The 20,645-nt window shown below is 34.5% G+C and overlaps 1 long non-coding RNA gene and 4 other non-coding genes across 5 annotated transcripts; 2 read left to right on the top strand and 3 right to left on the bottom strand.

The window, feature by feature from the left end:
* Positions 1–1,604: 1,604 nt before the first annotated feature.
* On the top strand, positions 1,605–6,656 carry LOC110463102. The gene is made up of 2 exons (XR_002464349.1): positions 1,605–1,817; positions 6,187–6,656. It is a non-coding gene; the product is annotated as an uncharacterized LOC110463102 (long non-coding RNA).
* A 6,554-nt stretch (positions 6,657–13,210) lies between these two features.
* Positions 13,211–13,283, bottom strand: Trnaf-gaa. Its single transcript has one exon. It is a non-coding gene; the product is annotated as a tRNA-Phe (tRNA).
* Positions 13,284–13,940: 657 nt separating this feature from the next.
* Positions 13,941–14,013, bottom strand: Trnaf-gaa. The gene has a single exon. It is a non-coding gene; the product is annotated as a tRNA-Phe (tRNA).
* Positions 14,014–15,214: 1,201 nt separating this feature from the next.
* Trnaf-gaa lies at positions 15,215–15,287 on the top strand. The gene has a single exon. It is a non-coding gene; the product is annotated as a tRNA-Phe (tRNA).
* A 1,510-nt stretch (positions 15,288–16,797) lies between these two features.
* Trnaf-gaa lies at positions 16,798–16,870 on the bottom strand. Its single transcript has one exon. It is a non-coding gene; the product is annotated as a tRNA-Phe (tRNA).
* Between the last annotated feature and the right edge of the window lie 3,775 nt (positions 16,871–20,645).

The following is a 20,645-nucleotide window of genomic DNA, read 5'->3' as shown; positions in this document are numbered from 1 at the left end:
ACTAGGTATTCTATACATAGACAATACGTGCTGGACAAACAGGTTTACAACACATTACATCACATCCGCTCAGTACCTTACTCGCATTTACGCGTGCTATTTCCGCGCGCGCGCTAAAAGTTTTGCCGCAATGCGTGACGTACAAAATTACACGGAAGGCTGATTTCCGTTACATACGAACGCGTATAGCTAAATACCACAAATATATTAAAAGTAATAATGACAAATAATGACACTACTACATCTATACTTATTTACTTATATCTATATTTCAACGAGGGTAAAGAACAAGGTTAGTTACAAAATATCAATCTTCTTCGTAGAGCCACATCACTTAGGCATTTGACTAAGTTCACTTCCGGTTTTGAGGGCTGAAAAACATCAGAAAATATGTATTCTGTTTATGTCATGTTTCTGTTAATATCATGTTTTTCTCTGACAAATGGGAAGTGATATTAAGAGAAATCTATTGTACTTGCCACCATATCTCTTTGTCAAATTTAAATGCTTCATTTAATTTTTTCCGTGGCCATTATTCAATAGAAATTGCTCATATCTCTACAGTACTACTACCGTTAGTGCAGGCAAAGTCGTCACCTTAGTAAGGGTTTCAGTTAATAATTTGTCCAAATACAGATGCATCAAACTGCCGAAGAGTGCAAGTACAGAAGAAGATTTGACTGAAATGCCTATAAATGACAGTGCTTAAAGGTGCAGGCAGTTTCGCCTCATTCAGACATTTCACTATTTTGCAAGTAATATGTTTAAATGTAACAATTTTGTATGTTTATGTTACACAAGTCGTATTACAATGTAATACCAGGGGCAGGGACGTATAATGTCCCTGGCAATACAAACACCTCCAAATGTGTGTGTGTAACAATGATTAACATTGAAATAAATGACTTCTCTAAGTTGTGATAGCACGGACTTAGATAATCTAATTCCGTGGTAATAATAATAATAAAAATAATAATAATATTTATTCATGTAAAAGGCAAATAATACACTTCTATCACATTTTGCAGATTGGACATAAATATATATATATTATCACAGAAAAAGATCTTCTTTATAAGTTATTTATGCCATTAGACCAGAAGTCAGTCAGGTGTTAAAACTGGATTGGATTAGATTAATTTAGGCCTTTACCTGGGATGACCCATAAAGCCACATTGTGGCTTAATCTATTCCATTGGGGTCCCTGGGGTGGTGATAGTTAATAATGCTGTTTGACGAGTAAGATGGGTTGGTGATTACTTTCATTCTGTTATATGTGCTCTCGTTATAAAAGTCCTTTGGAGGTCATGTCCAATGTCATATATATGACAGAAATTCAAGAAATACATCTTGTCTTTTTTTACATACAACTGGGCTATGTTTCATATTACTAGTGTGCACCCTTCGACTATTTCCACTACAAGTTTCGTGTATCAATACACAGCGATATAGTTCTATACACTCATGAATGAAATACACTTTAAAGTGTTATGTTTACTCACTCTAATGAATTCAGTATATTAGATAATACTAATACTTTGGGGTTTTTCTGTTAAATCATTTCTAAAAATCCAACGATGTGTACATTGTTATAACTACGGAAATAAGACATATTCGTACGCAGAGAGTTCCGGTGCTTTTCAGATCGGTTGTCACACCAGCAAACCGACAAGATGACGAAAGTATCTACATGGGCTTACAAAAATTTGTTTTCTAAATCGTCAACATTTCTTGCGACAGCATGTTTTGCTGCAATAGTTTTCGAGACCTTCTGGAACAGAGCGGCTGATAGAACGTTTGACCGCATAAACAAGGGGGTAAGTTTACTTACATGACCCCATTTGTCCTTCACAATATCTGCTTACCGGCTATTCCCCTGGTTGCCAGATACGAATTCCAAGGATTGTAAAAGGATCTTACAAATATGAATGATAGGAAATACGTATTTCCTTTGTGTGAACGCATAGAGACGTGCTGCATTGAACCCAAAACACCTACAGTGAACGATTCAATCTGTTTAAGCTTGCATAACCTGATAACAGGTTGGGCACAACATTCCATACTCGCGTCACCTATTTTGACGAACTGGTTAATTGTTACCGGAACTGCTGACAGGCGGAACTTTGGTCCAGATCCGTATGTCATCCATCAGTATGTGTATATACCCAATCGATACGATGACCGAGTTCAGATTTGAATAACGGAGAACTTGTCTGTGAGAAGCCTGGTTTTATCAGGTCCAGTACACTCTCAGACTCTGCCACAGCTAGCTGTAGAGACCTTATATATACTTGCTCTATTGACCTATCTGAAATAGGTCTTTTGATTATTTATCTTTTTATGCAGCTTGTATATTCTTAATCTGCCTCAGCAATCAGCACATCAGCAATAAGAATATATTTAAACAAATAAGTGATTTTTTTTTCCAAAAATTAAAAAAAAGGAACATATTCAAAGTGATTCGATTTATTTTTGTTTTTATTTACAATGACACAAAGCAATAAGATTATTGAATTTTTCGATACTTGTGGATTTCAGGACTACAAATACATTCTGTTCAATATAAAAGATGTTGTTATCTAGGCCAACAAACTTAACACTGAAAATAACATGAGAAAAACGAAATAAAAATGTCAGATAACAGCAAATTTACAGTTAACTTATTAGTATGGAAAATTATCTTGATCATGGACTCCACACACAGTTGGTGTCACTAAACATAACAAAATATATGGTGCAGCATGTCCGAGTGGAAATGGTGTTTACTGGGCATTTTATGTGTCAAACAATTCATAAAAATAAGGTGACTCATGAAAATGGATGTCAATGCCATACTTTAAATTAATAATCCTGATTTGGGAACTAAAGTAGCGAACAGTTTCTCAATTGTTTACAGAAACAATTTTATTACTTAAATGGGGAACAAAATGAGAGAGAAAAAAGACTTTTTAAAATTACGGAACTAAATTAATTCTTGACTTTTTGTTGAAACATGAGTTTGACAAAATTTCAACAAAAATCATGTTTTTAAAATTTTGTACATATTGGATAAGTAACATTCTAAGAATTTCCCATCGGCTCCATCAGTGGAGCGTGCAGAGCTGGCAGAGAAGCTTGATCCTCCGGTGGTAGTACATTACCCTCGAGCTCTCTACTGTTACACACTATAAATGGACCAAAAGATATATTCTTGTTCATAATTTCGCTTAATAAATTTAAAGGGGGATATACTAGTACTATATGTATTATACTGAAACATACAAAACTTCTCAAAATGACGTATCATAATCGGTAGAGAAGTTTCCTCATTGAGAATGAAGACTGGCAGGAGCCCAGAAATTTTCTGCAATGAGTACAATTCAAGACATTTCAATGTTTGACAAATCAAATTGAAATAATGAATTGATAATTTCATTTATAAATTTGATCTTTGTATCGGGCAACTACAGTAAAGTTTATTGAAGGATTCCTAGCATTTTATAGGCTGTCGTAGGTTAAAGGGTCTAAAATTTGGATTGTCACTCAGTAAAGGATAATTGTAAGTTGTCATATTACTATGATAATTTCAACAGTGTCTTTGATAACGTGACTAGTGTGTCAATAGATTTATAAATCATTGATGAATATTGAGAATTAGAAATATAAATACATTCTCGTTTGCTGATGCTTTTATTATGTTAGTATATTTACTATGACATGTCTTTTTTACATGAAGAAACGGTGATTTTTGAAAATTTTGGGACTCTAATATTTCAGTCCGTACTCCTGGGCTCGTGCATTTCCGGCGGAACTCCCAAACTTTTCGAGGACCAATGCAATATCTCTTAGTAGTGGAAATCTCAAAAATTTTGGAAAGGATATTCTAGGCTCTCCTGAAAAAAATCCTACAAAAAGTACTGAGAACTGTTATTATCTATTAAAACAGATTAAAAGCAAAAATGACAAAATACTTTTAACGACATAATAGTATCTAAGGTATAGGAACCCAGTCCCCAGGTAATGTTTTTTGTCATATTAAAGTAGGAATTAAAAGAATTTATCTAAACAGGTTAGAAGTGTGTGCCGTCTCTATCTGATATCCAAAATGAATACATGGAAATTTAAATTGGGTGTCTGACTTTAAAATCATTGATTATTAAAATAGTGTGTCCAAGTTTTTCCAAAATCAAAATACTGATTTGAACATTCGACAGGTAGACTTGTTTATCTGGTGAAATCTTATTGAAAAAACACAGGATTTGGCTATTAAATTCAAGTTCAGCAGTACTAGTCCCCCGGTATACCACCCCTCGGTTCTTTTGCTAACCCTGCATACCACCATGATTTTGTAAGAAACAATTTCGCTTACTATATGAACCCTGTCAATACTGTCACCTCCCGCATATTGCCATCCGCCAACTATTTTCAAATACAAAGCTGTTTTATCCCCAACCAAATTGCCGTTGATTATTTACATTTTTGTATGATACTGATAGGTAATTGGTTAATATATTTGTTTGCCTCATAGATGAATTTTCCTAGTAGACACAATTCTAAATCTTTAATATTATGGACACTCAATAACTGAACAACTTTAAACACAGATGCTTTTTTTTCAATAATAGCTTTTGATAAAACAGGATCTGATATTTTAAAATTTAGAACAGACCAATAAAAAATTCAATCTGATTAAAATCATATGTTACATGGCTTCGTTAACTTCGTACTACGCCTGAACATCTGAGTGTGCGATCAGGGTCACGTTCAGGTGACCTTTATATTTATAAATACTCATTAAATTTTGACCAATCAAAGACCCTCTTTCAAAAGGGGGCTCGGAGTTGTAACAAATATGGCGGACATTGATGAGAATGATGCAAAAGTTATTTGAGATTGAACAATCTGAAACCCGAACAGAAAAAGACATTCAAAGCTTTATTAGAGAAGAAAGGCTGTATGGCGGTGTTGCCTCCGCAATTATTACCCAATTCGTACGTTTTCCTTGGCGTCGGAGAAACGTCAGTTCCCGTCGCCATATTTGTTTTGAAAAACTAATCTGTTCGATACCCCTCGCTATTTATTTATCAACCATGATATTCAAATTCGCTGGCAAACTTTTGCCAGCGCGCCTATGATTGGTTCATCTAAAGGTCACTTGAACGTGACCCTGACCGCGGCACATTCAGATTTTTAGGCGGAGCCATGTAACAGATGATTTTAATCAGATTGTAAAAAATTAAATTTGTCCTCTATTTCGGAGGGGGAGTTACACTGTGTACAATATCTACATTCTCTAGGTGTATTATTCTACCTTCCAACTTCTACAGTCAAAGAATGGGTAGATGTACAGATTCGAGTTAAACAAATGTAATATATCTTTGGTACATATTTTGTGAGGTAACATTGTAATGATTCTCCAAAATCTATATGTTTATGCAATTAACATTTTGGAGAGACTTTTCTGAGTTTTCCACGGTGGCCCTTAGGAATTGTATGCTTTGATAAAAAAATCTTTGTTTTATCAATGGTAATAACAAATTTTGCTGAGAAATTCATGGATTTATGTATTTAACCAAACATCACTAAGACATAGATCATTTAATTCATCTGTTAGTCTTACTGCTATAGCCCTATATTTCTACTACAGTGTATACAACATTGTAATAAAAATATACAATTTTCAGATTTTCAGATCTTAAACCAATATTTTATCATTCTAATTTTTTCATCCAAAATAGAGGTATACATAGAGAGTAAGAAAACATTACTCTCCTCATGTGTTTTTATTGGTTGTTTGTACATAAAATTGAGTTTCATATTTTATTTTCATATTCTACTGCCATGAGCACATCTATAAGCTGCGAAACATATTCAGCTATTTTTTGATTAATACCTCACATGACTATATAATGTTAGCCAAATAATGCATGATTGTTGAAATATTGAATACCGAAATTAATCAACTCTTTATGTTTAACGAAAAACAAAAAATGCCATGACAGTTCACATGTGATTATTTCTCAATTCCCATTACTCTCTATATGGCCTGAATGACCAAATATGGTACAACTACTTGTGCCGCCATGTTTACTACTATTTCCATTTTTGGTCATGGCACCAATAGGTGTAGTAGGTTTGTTGTAAAACTGATACAGTGTTGCAAAATTATTCCGCCCTTGTGCTCACACTATTTTCTCGCTATTTCAGAGACAATGGAAGGACATCAAGCATTTATACGATGACGAGTAGATCCCTCAACATAGACATGTTTTTATGGAGTGAAAGTCGTGTGATTGAAGAGTCAACTCAAATTTCAACCAACACCAGGACATCTGAGGAAGAAAAAATGCCATTCTAGAACAAGACCAAAATGTATCCGAGGCTGAATGTAACATCTATGAGCCAGAAGACCACATCAAAGAAAACATCTCAGATTATTCGTAAAAACAAATTGAAGGAGAGAACTTGAAAGTTGAACCACTTGAGTGTTGTTTTCAAAACATTAATAATTTAATTTGAAAAACTATTTTTCAAACTGAATTAGAATACTTCGTAGGAGTGTTTTGATAAGTCATTGTGTAGCACAAAAAACAGTATTTATATTGTGTAATATTAGATCTTTGTGAGATGTGGCAAGACATTTTTTGTTTTCAATTATAAATTTATTGGAAAAAAATGAATTCTTCTAGTTTTCATTATTCATGGAAAATGTCATGAGTCAAGAGTTAGGCTGCCAATACACATAGAAATTCCTTTTATAAGAAAATCTACTTCCCTGGTATTAACATACCACAGGTACTAGCCTCATCTGTCAATACACTCATGATAAAATTATAGTTGTATTGACAGACGAGGCTAGTACCCATTCAGTACATTGAAGCATTATTTTTATATATACGTAGTAAAGATACCATTATGTCAAAAATAGACTGTGTAATAGGAAGAAGTGTTTGCTGTAGTTTAGCTTTCCCCCCCCCCCCCCCCCCACCTCCTCCCCTCTGTAACGAGGGTGAATACATTGTCATAGTGAATTAGAACTACACTGGGGGAATACAGATTTTCCCAGTGAAGGGCGAAAGTTTCACAATATTATACAATTACAGACTTCAGGTGAGGTTTATCCCTGATTTACTGTCCGTAAATTATTGGTCTGAACAATATTTCCAGGTGATTATTGTTCAGACCACAGGTCAGTAAATCAGGGATAGGCCGAAACTGAAGTCCACAATTGTTTTATTATATGACATTTTACAATGAGATTAATAATTTTTCAAGACCTAAACACAAGGATGGCATGGAACATTTTGGAATCACTGAGTGAAGGACTTCAAATACAAAATAACATACACAAAAATTGAATTTCAGATTCAATTCATGTGATTTTTAATTTCAAGTTAATATAATTTGCACAATCGACATCATCAATATTCACAGAGTTCAGAATTTGATGAGATAATTAATTTATAGTTGAATTCAGTAGTGTGATTAGTAACATAATTACAGACTGGCTGGGAAATACCTAGGCCTATTTTAAGCAGCGGTCTGTAATACTTTTCTATTAATAGATCGAGGTCTGTAACACTTTTCTATTTATAGGTCGAGGTCTGTAACACTTTTCTATACTTAGCATGAGGTCTGTAACAGATAATTTGATTGCATTTGGCTGTTAGTTGATGTCTGGGAAATAACCTAGGCCTTTTTTAGTAGCGGTCTGTAACACTTTTTATGCCGCCACCATAAAATGGGGGGCATATATTGTTGCCCATGTCTGTCCCATCCCGTCCTGATTCAATGTAAACACCCGTCCCGTCCCGATTCAATGTAAACACTTCGCAACTTTATTCTTTGACAGATTTTGGTCAAACTTTATACAAAGGTGAAGTATGAGTATACTTTGGACATCGTTGTGTTTCAGGGATCCAAGGTCAAGGCCAAGGTCACACTTGCTATATATAGAAAATCAACTGATTCAATTTAAATACTCAGCAACTTCATTCTTTCATGGATTTTAGTCAAACTTTATGCAAAGGTCAAATATGGGTATACCTCTGACATCCTTGTGTTTCAGGGTTCCAAGGTCAAGGTCACACTTGCTATATATAGAAAGTCAACTGATTCAATTTAAACACTACGCAACTTCATTCTTTCATGGATTTTAGTCAAACTTTATGCAAAGGTCAAATATGGGTATACCTCTGACATCCTTGTGTTTCAGGGTTCCAAGGTCAAGGTCACACTTGCTATATATAGAAAATCAACTGATTCAATTTAAACACTATGCAACTTCATTCTTTCATGGATTTTGGTCAAACTTTATGCAAAGGTCAAATATGGGTAATGGTATACCTCTGACATCCTTGTGTTTCATGGTTCCAAGGTCAAGGTCACTGTTGCTATATATAGAAAATCATCAGCTGACTCAATTTAAACATTTAGCAACTTCATTCTTTCACAGATTTTGGTCAAATTTTATGCAAAGGCCAAATATGGGTATACCTCTGACATCCTTGTGTTTCAGGGTTCCAAGGTCAAGGTCACTGTTGCTATATATGGAAAATCATCAACTGATAAATTCAATTTAAACACTTAGCAATTTCATTCTTTCACAGATTTTGGTCAAACTTTATATAAAGGTCAAATATGGGTATACCTCCGACATCCTTGTGTTTCAGGATGGTAATAACATCAGAAAAAAAATATGAATATTAAAATCAACTGATCAACTTTAAGTGAAGTACCTTGTGCGTGTGTGCATGTTTCAGGGTATCAAGATCAAAGTGGTTGTAACTTTTTATAGAACACTGAAACTAATTTCACATGGCAGCGCAGGCATTTATGTTGAGATTGTGTTATAGACAACGATATGCAGTAATATAAAAATAATAATATAATCTTAATAGTAAAACTGTTAATCACTTAATTATACCCCTCGCAACGAAGTTAGGGTAGTATACTGAAATCAGCTTCTCCTTCTTAAGTAATGGACCAATTTCAACAAAAGTTCCCAGATATGATAACTACCACCTGAAGTTTTGCATGCAGGTATAATTATTTTCATTCTGACCTTTGTTTTTCAAAGTTATAGCCCTTTGTTGAAAAATCCTTGTCCGGACATGCCGTCCAAAACCAAGGGGCCAATTTCAACGAAACTTTTCAGATATGATAACTACTACCTGGTGTTGTGCATACAGGTATTGTTTTTTCAATCTGACCTCTTTTTTACGGAGAAATGACCCTTTGTTAAAAAATACTTGTCCAGACAACTCTTCCAAAACTATGGCGCCAATTTCAACAGAAGTTTATAGATATGGTAACTGCCCCCTGACATTGTGCATCCAAGTAGTACGTTTTCATTCCGACCCTTTAAGAGGAGTTATGGCCCTTTATTGAAAAAAAACTCTGTCTGCCTCATAAACTACAGGGCAAATTTCCATGAAAGTTTACAGATATGGTAATTACCCCCTGATGTCGTGCAGAATTTGGTATGTAAGAATGTTTGGCATTGGGAGGGAGTACAGGAAGTAAGTCAGTGACCTATATACTTAAATGATAACCGATGGGTGACTGGATTGCTTTACAATGCTTTGTCTTAGTTAGCCCTTTACTTACAGTTCTGGTTTATATAGGAGCGGGTGGTATTAGTTAACCTTTGGCTTACAGTTCTAGTTATTATTTTATTTTGCCTATCGCCCATACACTTATCAATATATGAAGGAATATTACATTATTTTATATCGATAACTCAACAAATAAAGCAAGGAAAGATATCCTTGTCTGACTCCCCATACACACACTTTATCCTAGCAAATTTGATTTTGTGACCTTGAACAAAGGTCAAGGTCATCAATGTTTACAAAACTTAAATCCATTCACATGAACAACCTACTTGCCAAATATCAATACCCAATGACCTTTGGTCATGAAGAAACACAACTTAAAGGAAAAGTGGAAAGAAAGCTATGTTTTCCTTTTTTTTTGAATCAAAAGTGTTATATGATAAATTTTCTGGTTGTCATTTTTTTTGAAATTCCTAGTGTTGAAAGTTATTATTAATAGCCAACTTTCAAGCAAGTATGAAAACTAGACTGGTTTTAAAACTATGTAAATGAACGTGTCAAAAAAGGAAATTTTCTCATTAGTAATGAAATTTCACATACTTTTCTGCTTTAATATTCAATAAAGAGAACAATTCTTTCTTGAAATATTGTAATATTTGGTATCAAAATAACAGTTGGAATATATTGCACACGATGATGATATTATTTCAAGGTAATCGGGTCATTAAAATGCTCTAGGAGGAATTGTATTACCGCACCTTTAACACCCACACATGTGTAAGTCAATGAGGTCCCATTTGTCATAAAATCAATTCTGAAAATAACTGTTCCTGATTTAAGCTTCCTATACCCATACTTTTTTGTATTTATATTGTTTTGAAATTCCAAGCGGTGGCCGATGCTAATGTTAAATCTCCATAAGCGTTGACCCTACCTTTTAAAATAATCAAATGAACTGTGTAAACAGCTTGACAGATGAAAGATATTAAACTTATTAATTTCAGCTTTATGATAATATATATAATCAATATAAGATTTATTCAGGTTCTCATCTGTTGAATTCTATTTAACTGTTGAAGTTCTGCCATTATTGATATTAGGTCGGAAAACACCACTTTTTATCTTTCAAATGTTGTAAAATATTACTGAAGGGGTACTAACAAATGGGACTATTGGAAAATAGTTGATTAAGTGCTTCTCCAAAGCATTATTCCATAAAAATCACAATACATTTTACAGAATTATATTGTTCGAAATAAGAATGGTTGAAAATAGAACTGGGGAAAAAAAGGGAAAAAAAACCCTGCAGGTGTCAAACTCGGGATCTTTTTATTGCAAATCCTACATTGTAGTGTTTGCTGCTGTTGTGATCCAGGAAATATAAAGGCATGGTACCAAAAAGAGAAACTGCTTCATATTCTATATGGAAGGGAGACAACTCCAGGTGAAAAGCAATCTTGAGTGGAACTCTTTGATTACAACTGATGCAGTGGTACCCTTAACCTTAAAACCAACAGACCACTATGTGGGGAGATTATCTCCCCTTCATATACTATAAGGGAATCTAGATCCGTCACTTTGTCAATATAAGCTGTATAAAGTTCTGAAAACATGCATTGAACAGTAGTGTCAGCATCTTAGTTTTCACCTCCAATTGGTTGTAGGGCTGTTGTTGATACATGTAGAACCTAAGTGCTGTTGTGACCTATGTGTTAACATGACTTTCATTCATCCATCCGGCATCAGATTTATGTTTGAGAACAGTGAGATTTAGAGAATTCGTACTACGTCTGTAGTATTCTAAGATGAAAGGCTTCCAAATTTGGTCAATTGAACGACTTTAACCCACCTTGAAGATCTGTCGCCAGAAGAGAAGTTATATATTACCTTAGCTTGTAGCTTGCACGAAGAACTGTAGTAACAGATGTAGTTTCATACCAAATCTAGTTACTCCATGGCCAGTTGAAGTAGTATGCCCTGGACAAGCTTTTCACAAAGGTTAAGGTCAAACCAGAGGTCACAGTGACCTACTTTTTTGCTTGACACTTTGCCATCTAAAGGTGTACTTGCATACCATCTAGTTGCTCAAGATGAAATGTATAGAATAATATTCACTGGATAAACTTTTTCGAAGGATAAGGTCAATGGTCAGACCATAGGGTTAACAAACCGTAGTCTGATCTCAAAATCTGAAAGACTATGCCAAATATTAACGAATGAAATATTTACATAAAGACTACTGAAAAACCTACGAGGATAAGAAGAAAGGTGTTCTGGTAGCTCCAGACGACGGGACGATTTCAGAGGAGGCCGGATACTAGTAACTCTGATTCATCGGTGAGCGCTCGCATGGTATTTAGGTCTAATCCAAGTAAAGTAATGTCACGTCCCGGACTTAAAGCACTTAACAGGAGTGATTACAACGAAACAACAAAGAGGCGCACTTATGAGCATATGTCCTGACAATAAGAAGTCACATTTGTATTTTATTGTTGAGACCATTTTTATTGACAAACAAATGCCAGTGTGAGACGCGCATAACCAAACAAATGCTTCTACGACCAGCTCATGTAATAGACTTGCTCAAGTCTGCGTAAGAATATCTTCTACTCCATTTTGCCTGATGTAGACAAGCCCGTCTTTTTGTGATGATGACAGCAGTAACATGTAATCCTAACCACCAAGTGTGTTAGCCGGCCTAATATAGAAAAGACGATTGATCAAGAACCAGATGTTGACATTTGTATAATGCTGGTATAAACCGAGACGACATGGACTAGTCTGTATTGTACGTGTATATGACAGATTGATCTTATGAATACTTTACACATTTAATTTAAATAGACGGACTGTTCCAATCAATACTGAAGAAATTTCAATATCTTGGATATGAATGTCTCCAATGATCACAGTGTCGTATTCGTTAGCGACCGACGTCTCATGACGGATGACGTTCACCTTCCCGGAGCACTTTTTTTGTTGAGGTTCGTGACTTTTTTATTGCATGTCTCTTCATTTCATGTTGTCATATTCATTTGTATTATCTTTAAATTATTATTTTGTCCTTGTATGTTGCTGGCATGGTTTATATTGTGTCTAGTTTTACGTTCTCGTGTACGTAAATAATGCGTTAAATACATACACGTATGATGTACATTAGGCCTTGGTAACGGGTATATACCTTAGTTATCTTCTGACAGGGAAATGATGCTTACCTTTTCAATACTCGATTAGTGCAGCCTTGTCAAGTCTGGGATAATACAAAACAGCAGCGGAATCAAATCGGTCAGTAATAGCCTATTTATTTAGGGGTTTATCAATAGTCTAATGAAATTAGCGCCAAAATGAAAGCGCAGATAGAAGAGGGCAACACGTGATAAACAGTACTGCTATCGGGCAGCAGGGCAGGTAAAAACTGGCCTCCTAGTGTGTTCTAGACAGAAGACACAAAAAGTCTCAATTTGCAAGGGCACATTAGTCGCCTTTTATTAAACATGCGGTGACATACAGCAAGTTTGTTCTTTCCCCAAACCTGCATCAGCTGAAATGAATATAAAGAATAATCGGGTTTAGACTTCTGCTGAAAATGTATGAGACAAGTTCAATAAACAAAAACATTATCTGGACATAACATAACTTAATTTCAAGGTTTTTTAAATAAAAGAATAATGCACTGCCGAAACCCGGGATCGAACCAGGGACCTTTAGATCTTCAGTCTAACGCTCTCCCAACTGAGCTATTTCGGCTGTTGCATATATATACAGATCTAGAAAATAAAACAATTTTCAGTGTCTTTAAAAATTCTATGTGCAAACCGAAAGGAAACATAATCAAAGAAAATTCTTACATGCTTCATATTCCCTGAAAACATACAGCCCCTACTGTTTGTCCTGTAGAGTTAGTCTCTGCAGTTTGTCCACGACGGTTGACGTTATAGCCGTTCTGAATATCCTTTGACTTCTTTTTTTCATGTCAGTTGATTTTTTTGGCTAAATGTGTGTTGCCACTATGTTATATTACTTATACCTATATATACTTGTATGTTGTTAGGTTGAAACGTTTATGTAATTACACCTGCGTATACTAGCTCAACCAAACAAAGGAAACATGCGTTAGTATAGCTTTTAAAATATACTACACTGTCCTATATCTCAAAAGACAATGATTTTTCTAGAATCAAATAGCAGGCATCACTGCAAAATTTAACAATTACCTTATTATGTAACCTTAACCTTATTATATTTACACTCCGTCATGCCTTTTCATATGCATCTTGCTGCTCAGGGTTATATTATTATCAAAGAAGAATCGCGTTGAGATTAAAATTGTTGCAAGTGTATGACACCAATTATTTCATATAAATGGGCAATATCGGCATACTTAATCATAAAAGAAATATGCACTGCCGAAACCCGGGATCGAACCAGGGACCTTTAGATCTTCAGTCTAACGCTCTCCCAACTGAGCTATTTCGGCTGTATGCACTCAAAATTATCGATCGTTTTCATATTGAGAATAGCACGTGTGTATCGTACTAGAAAACAACAATGGGAACCTAGGTATTGAAACACACATTTCAGTTATTCAGCCTTTTTGTTTTATTAAATTGATTCCGAAATCCGCCGAATGGTTGTGAAAAAGAGTCAGAATCAGTTATTTAATCAGTTATCAAATCAGGACTTTTTCGGTTACACAGTGGCGTCGTTATTTTGAATTATTTAGTTACAATTTGTTCAATATCCCATACTTCCCATCATTGACCTCTGATTATTTCTGGTCGAGTGGGAGTAACCCCCGTCCGTCATTTTTGACACACAGAGACACCCCGTTTCTCGCAGTTGCACGCAGAACATACAACTACGTACGGTTATTCACTTTTTTTAATTTATTCACATGAAGTTAAGATGAACTTTTCACTATAGATTTTCACTGTAATTAGCCTTCGGCTACAAGCTGGCCGAAGGGATATCTTTGATAACATCAGCATATCACATAGGCTTAAGTGATAACTGCCGGTTTTCTGTTTAGTGTAGTTTATGTTGTGTTAGCATTAAAAGTGAATGTTTATCTCTTTGTTGTATATTGTGATTTGTAATTGTGCATGCTTACAAATTCCTTTGTCTGCCTTTATCAAACCTCTTTGCTTATTTGTTTAATATAATCACGGACTTATGATTATAATTAGATAACAATCTAATCTAATTCCGTGCCGATATAGTCGAGCTTCCATCCCTTTATATTATACTATACTATATAGTGGTAGGCCTATATATATCATGTAAAATATGCTGCTACTCGGATTGCTTTCGCCAAAATACTTGCTATGATTTAAAGTCGTAGTTCACGTTTAGAGTTAATGAATAATAAGACGGCATTTTACTTCGATATCGTGTAACGATACCAGTCAAGTAAATATCTGTCTACCCTTGTACGTGATAATGAACGGCAGACCACGTACGCCACGCCTACACGTCCTACATAGTGTATACTCGATGAAACAGTTGGTCATATTTTTATCGTAAATTAAGGCTTCTGTTATGTATACTTTACCTAAGAATAGGAGTGTACAGATGGTGTTATTATATCTAAAGATATTAATAGGAAGAAAAGAGGGTAGCCATAATCATTCTACCTCACTCGACCCACTAAGCGGTATTTTGCTTTCGTCTAACAAGTAGCCGAAATAGCTCAGTTGGGAGAGCGTTAGACTGAAGATCTAAAGGTCCCTGGTTCGATCCCGGGTTTCGGCAGTTGCTTATTTTTTTTCCTTGCAGTTGAAATATAATTTTCAACATATTTTTACAATGAATTAAATAATATCAAATAATGATATGCTAATACTTTTTAACATAATCACAATGGATGTATATATAAAATCAAGTATATAAGCAAATAAGTATAACGACAAAGGAATTTGTCAAAATTTCAAGAAGGACCTTGGCGCCCACCGTAAAAAGGTCTTTATCAGATCTATACAAGTTTATATTTAACCGTGTTTGCTTTTCTTTCAGGTCCTATTACCCGGTCCCATTTTTAGGTATCCTAAAAAGGATTATATTGAACATTAACATAAAACCTCGTAATGCCTTATGTTATCTGCCACTATGGATATGGATTATATGCTAAATTTTGTACTTCTCATATACTTAGAAGTGTTGTCAACGAGGGATGCATTTTCAATAGCACAAAGAGTAACTATGACAAGGGGATCAAGGGAATTTACATTTAAAATATAAGATCCCTTCGGTATTTTCCGAGAAATAGCGATAACAAATCTTAACTGTCAAAATCCAAGATGGCCGCCGGTTGGCCATTTTGTTTCCCGATCAGTCTAAATAACATGCACAAAACCTACATATCAAATTTGGAAAAGAGAGATGACGAACTTCACCTGTCAAAATACAAGATGACTGCCGGTCGGTCATTTTGTTGAACCGATCAGTCTCAAAAGAAAACGGGAACAACTATGGACCAAGGGGAACTCGCATACGAGAAAGATCTCCCCAGTTCTTTCAGAGAAAAGGCGATAACAAGAATAGTTTCTCGACGAACTATAGAGACGTCGACTGCGCAGATTCGTTATCATATTACCAATTGTCCATTGATGTTTGCAACACGAAAACACAATAATAATAATATACAGCATTTGATATAGCGCACTATCTAGCTCACATAAGCCACTCTAAAGCGCTTGACAGTACATATACAATCAATGCAATTAATATATACATTAATAAATACAAGTTTGAGGAATTCGCAAGAGCTGCCATATCAGGCGTTAACTACTAGTCCTATATGCCACCTGGCTTATATCTCCCTGCTTATATCTCCCTATGTGTGTATGCCTGCGTGTGTGCAAGAAATAACAAGAAATATAAAGTAGAAAAGCACAGAATGTTGAAAAGTATTATATTGATACAAAGTAAGACAAATAAAGTAAACATTAATACATGACATGGCCATTTTGTCCCTGTCAGGTCAAACGAATGGTACAGAGCTGTTCAACGATCTCTGGTCTCGGGCATTGGTTTAACAAAATGTTATTCGTAATGTTAAATGAATGTTTACCAACAAAGTAAATAGATAATTAATTAAAACATTTGTGCTATACATTCAAGCTAATAAATAACATTACTTTAAACAAAGAGAGAATCGAGTTGAGATTAAAATTGTTGCAAGTGTATGACACCAATTATTTCATATAAAGGGCAATATCTGCATACTTAATTATTTAAGTTTTATAATAAAAGAAATATGCACTGCCGAAACCCGGGTTCGAACCAGGGACCTTTAGATCTTCAGTCTAACGCTCTCCCAACTGAGCTATTTCGCCTGTATACCTTCAAAATAATCGATCGATTTGACATAGAGAATAGCACGTGTGTATCCTACACACGTTTTGTACTAGAAGACAACAATGGGAATCTAGGTATTGAATTGGTTTGGTTTGGTTTAGAATTGTTTAACGTCCTATCAACAGCTATGGTCATTTAAGGACAGCCTCCCCTGTGTGCAAAATGCATGCGTGTAGTGTATGCGTTTGTTTTTGGGAGGCTGCGATATATTCGTGTTTGTCTCCTTGTGATAGCGCGGAACTGATGCCGACTTTATAGTGCTACCTCACCAAAACATACTTCCGAAGACACCCAGCAGGACACCCCGCCCTGTCACATTATACTGACAACGGGCGAACCATTCGTCCCACTCCTAAATTGCTGAGGGTTAAAGGAATAGAAACTAACATTTTTACAGACTCTAGTATGTCGCGGCCAGGGGACAGAACCCAATAGTATCGGGTTTAAAAATATTTTTAGTAAAAAATAATTTGATTATGCCAAATAGAACAAAGAATCTTACAGTTTATTCCATACTTTACAAGATTTGCAATTAATGAAATGTTAATTTTCTACAAACAAAAAAAATATACAAAAAGAACTTTTGAAATTCTGTCTCTGTCCATGAGTATGTCCCTAAATGTCATCTGATCAGTTTGCAGGTAAAGAATGCACTGATTTACCAATTGTATTCCGCCAATTGACAGGAGAATACTATAAAATACTAGCCAATCAGAAAATAGGATTAGACTACATTGAATGCACTATTAGTAAAACTAAATTATGATACACGTTGTAACATGAAATATATATAAGATCATGGGCTCTAGTTGCGTTCGTATCAATAAGGGACATTGCTGAGCGTTACGATGGTTCCTCTTAACACCGTCGATGTAGCCATGCCTTTGAAATGTCAATTGAAAATTATTTCAATTCAGCGATTATATTGTGCAAATATATGAGGATGACTTTAAATCATCCATTGTATAAATGACAACCTGAACGAATGCATCCCTTTACATTTAACAATATCATATAAACAATTTTTAAATTTATAGGGACCGCGTCACAAAATATCGAATTGTTATTGTATATCAAGTAAGAGAGACGTTAAGAGTTCAAGACAAGCAGCAGTTTTAAACATGCCATTGACCACATGTCTATGCTCAAGTGGTAATAATCCCATAAAAACATGTCTAATTGAGTAATAAAAATACACCGTACAGAAAACAAAATGTTCTATTATGATAACATATTATTGATACTACTTTAAACATATCCAATATTGTTTATGAGAATAAACATAAAACATCGCAATAGACCTCTTAACAACCTACCAAACCACCGGAGACTAAACCAGAGATTCCGTGCATGTTTCCTCAACAGGATGTCGCTCACCAATAATCTGAAAGACAAATAACAGTTGGCATAAACGCTGGGTATGTATTGTATGTATATATATATATTAATTATTTCAGTGATAAAAAGATTAACAAAAGGAAAGGATTGCATATGTAATTGAATGATCATCCTCAAATTGAAAATTAATAAAACATCACTGTTTGGGTAAACCTTATAACGTTATGAGAACACCGTTTGCAAAATGCTAACACGATTATATATTTTTAATGACCAAAGTAGCAAATGGATATCACGCAAAATCAATCGAATTGAGGGACAACTTGTCCCAAAAGTTTGTTATCCTCAACAGAAAACAAAAGTAAACCAAATGACAATTACCAATAATTATGCTACAAAAGGCCAATTATTCTGCAAACTACACGTATAATTTAAAAAACACACACACAAATGGCAATAACTCATGCTTACCTTGGGAGCAGCCCTTACATATATATATATATTATTCCGTCTTTGCGTATTGCAAAGTTATCTTCTCTTCGGAGCAGGTATTGATTGTTACGTCACTTGTTTGTGAGAGTAACGTCATCAATTTTTGAGAAAACGACGTAATTTTCTCACACAAACCAATGACGTAACAATCAATACCTGCTCCCAAGAGAAGACGGAATTGAGTCGTATAGATGGTATATAGTGGTTGCAAACATTAGCACGTTTCAAGTTAACTTAAAGAAGTTTGTTTCTGTATTTAATAGGCCCTTAACGATAAAATCGACAGAGAGGCGGTAATAGCAATATAGAAAGAAAAACAATTGAAGAATGTGATTTTAAGATGCATTTTTCCAACCGTTTGGTATAACATTTTGCCGAGTCTTTTTATATTCAGGTCATTTGCCTTGCAAAGTGAATACTCAAAGTATATTACACTTTTATATGTATATTCTGTTTAAAGCTATTAATGGAAAGATAAGCAAACCATACGACATCGAACCATATCATCTCATTCCGTGGTCACAACATTAATTTAAAACACATACAGAAGAGTGTCACAGTAACTAATGTATATCAGGAATATCTGTTAGAACCTATTGCGCTCTTTGAACTAAGCTATTTCATATAGGTGATGAATGTGTGGTCAGGAGTAAAAGTAAAATCACGGTAGTCAACATTCAAATCTATTTACGATTAGGCAGAAATGCAAGTGGTGAATTACCTTGATATTTCCCATTAATACACCTGTATGTGAAAGGAATGAGAAAGTGTACAAAGTTGTTATACTTACTGCATTTGCCTATATATTAAAATTAAAATAATAATATACAACATTTCTATACCGCCATATATGATTTGTAAAATTACTCTAAAGCGCTTAACAACATATTGATAATAGTAATAGTTATAATTGTGAAACAAAAACAAAGGTTTACAGCCACTTTTATACATTTAAGCAAGCAATTTGCACATAACAAATAAAGGGTGGTATTTACATGACGTCTTTGCAGAGACCCTAAAATGCAGACATGAAGAGGTTAGTTTTGATGTCCCTCTTGAATTTGGCTAGGGTATTTGACTTTCTAATAGCAGATGGTAAGCTATTCCACAACGTGGTCGAAACCCTCCCAAAGCACCGGTTTCAATAGGTTACAGTACGAGATTTAGGGACACACAACAATGATTAAAACAGAAAAAATAACGTAAATCAATCAAAATCAAAATATCAATTATATCTTGACGAGAATAAATCTGCAATAACAGCATTCGAGTTTGGAAAAAAGATTACGTATCTGACTTCTATCAAAAATTAAATGCATTCAATTAAACGTGATATTCCACATAAAGACACTAAAATTAAGTTGTAATAGTTTTAACAGATAAAACCATTACCACCCTTATCATACAGAATTAACTCGATGCTGATAAACTATACACTGTACGTGTTCATTTAATATCAACATAACAAAGAATATTATCTTGGGCCATTGTGGAGCGATAGCAGATATAAAGTTGATTACACACCTTTTGAATAAAGTTCAAAGTCTAACCAACTTGATGTTCCATATACATAATTAGTATATTAAACAGGTTAAAGATTGGTCCACGTATGAGATGCTTGACCACACATTAAAACAATGTCGTAGATGTCTCCAGCAATAACGAATTAAAGCCATGAACAATCAAAATGATGACATTTAAAATGGAAAAATAGGATTTTAAAATTTGGATTTCAGAAACAATAATTTAACCAAAAAGTATATTCACCCTATAACACTGCTAAAGGTATTATTATACATGAAATTTATAATTATTAATCAAATCAAATCAAATATTATATATAAGAAATATCAAATGTCCACTTTCCCGAAAAAAAATCATAAATAATAGCAGAAAAAATTGAGATAATTAAGCAATTCTATA

This window comes from Mizuhopecten yessoensis, unplaced genomic scaffold, assembly GCF_002113885.1.
Source record: "Mizuhopecten yessoensis strain PY_sf001 unplaced genomic scaffold, ASM211388v2 scaffold10867, whole genome shotgun sequence".
NCBI lineage: Eukaryota > Metazoa > Mollusca > Bivalvia > Pectinida > Pectinidae > Mizuhopecten > Mizuhopecten yessoensis.
The sequence above is the reverse complement of the archived record's forward strand: the minus strand, read 5'-3'. Positions and strand labels throughout refer to the sequence as shown.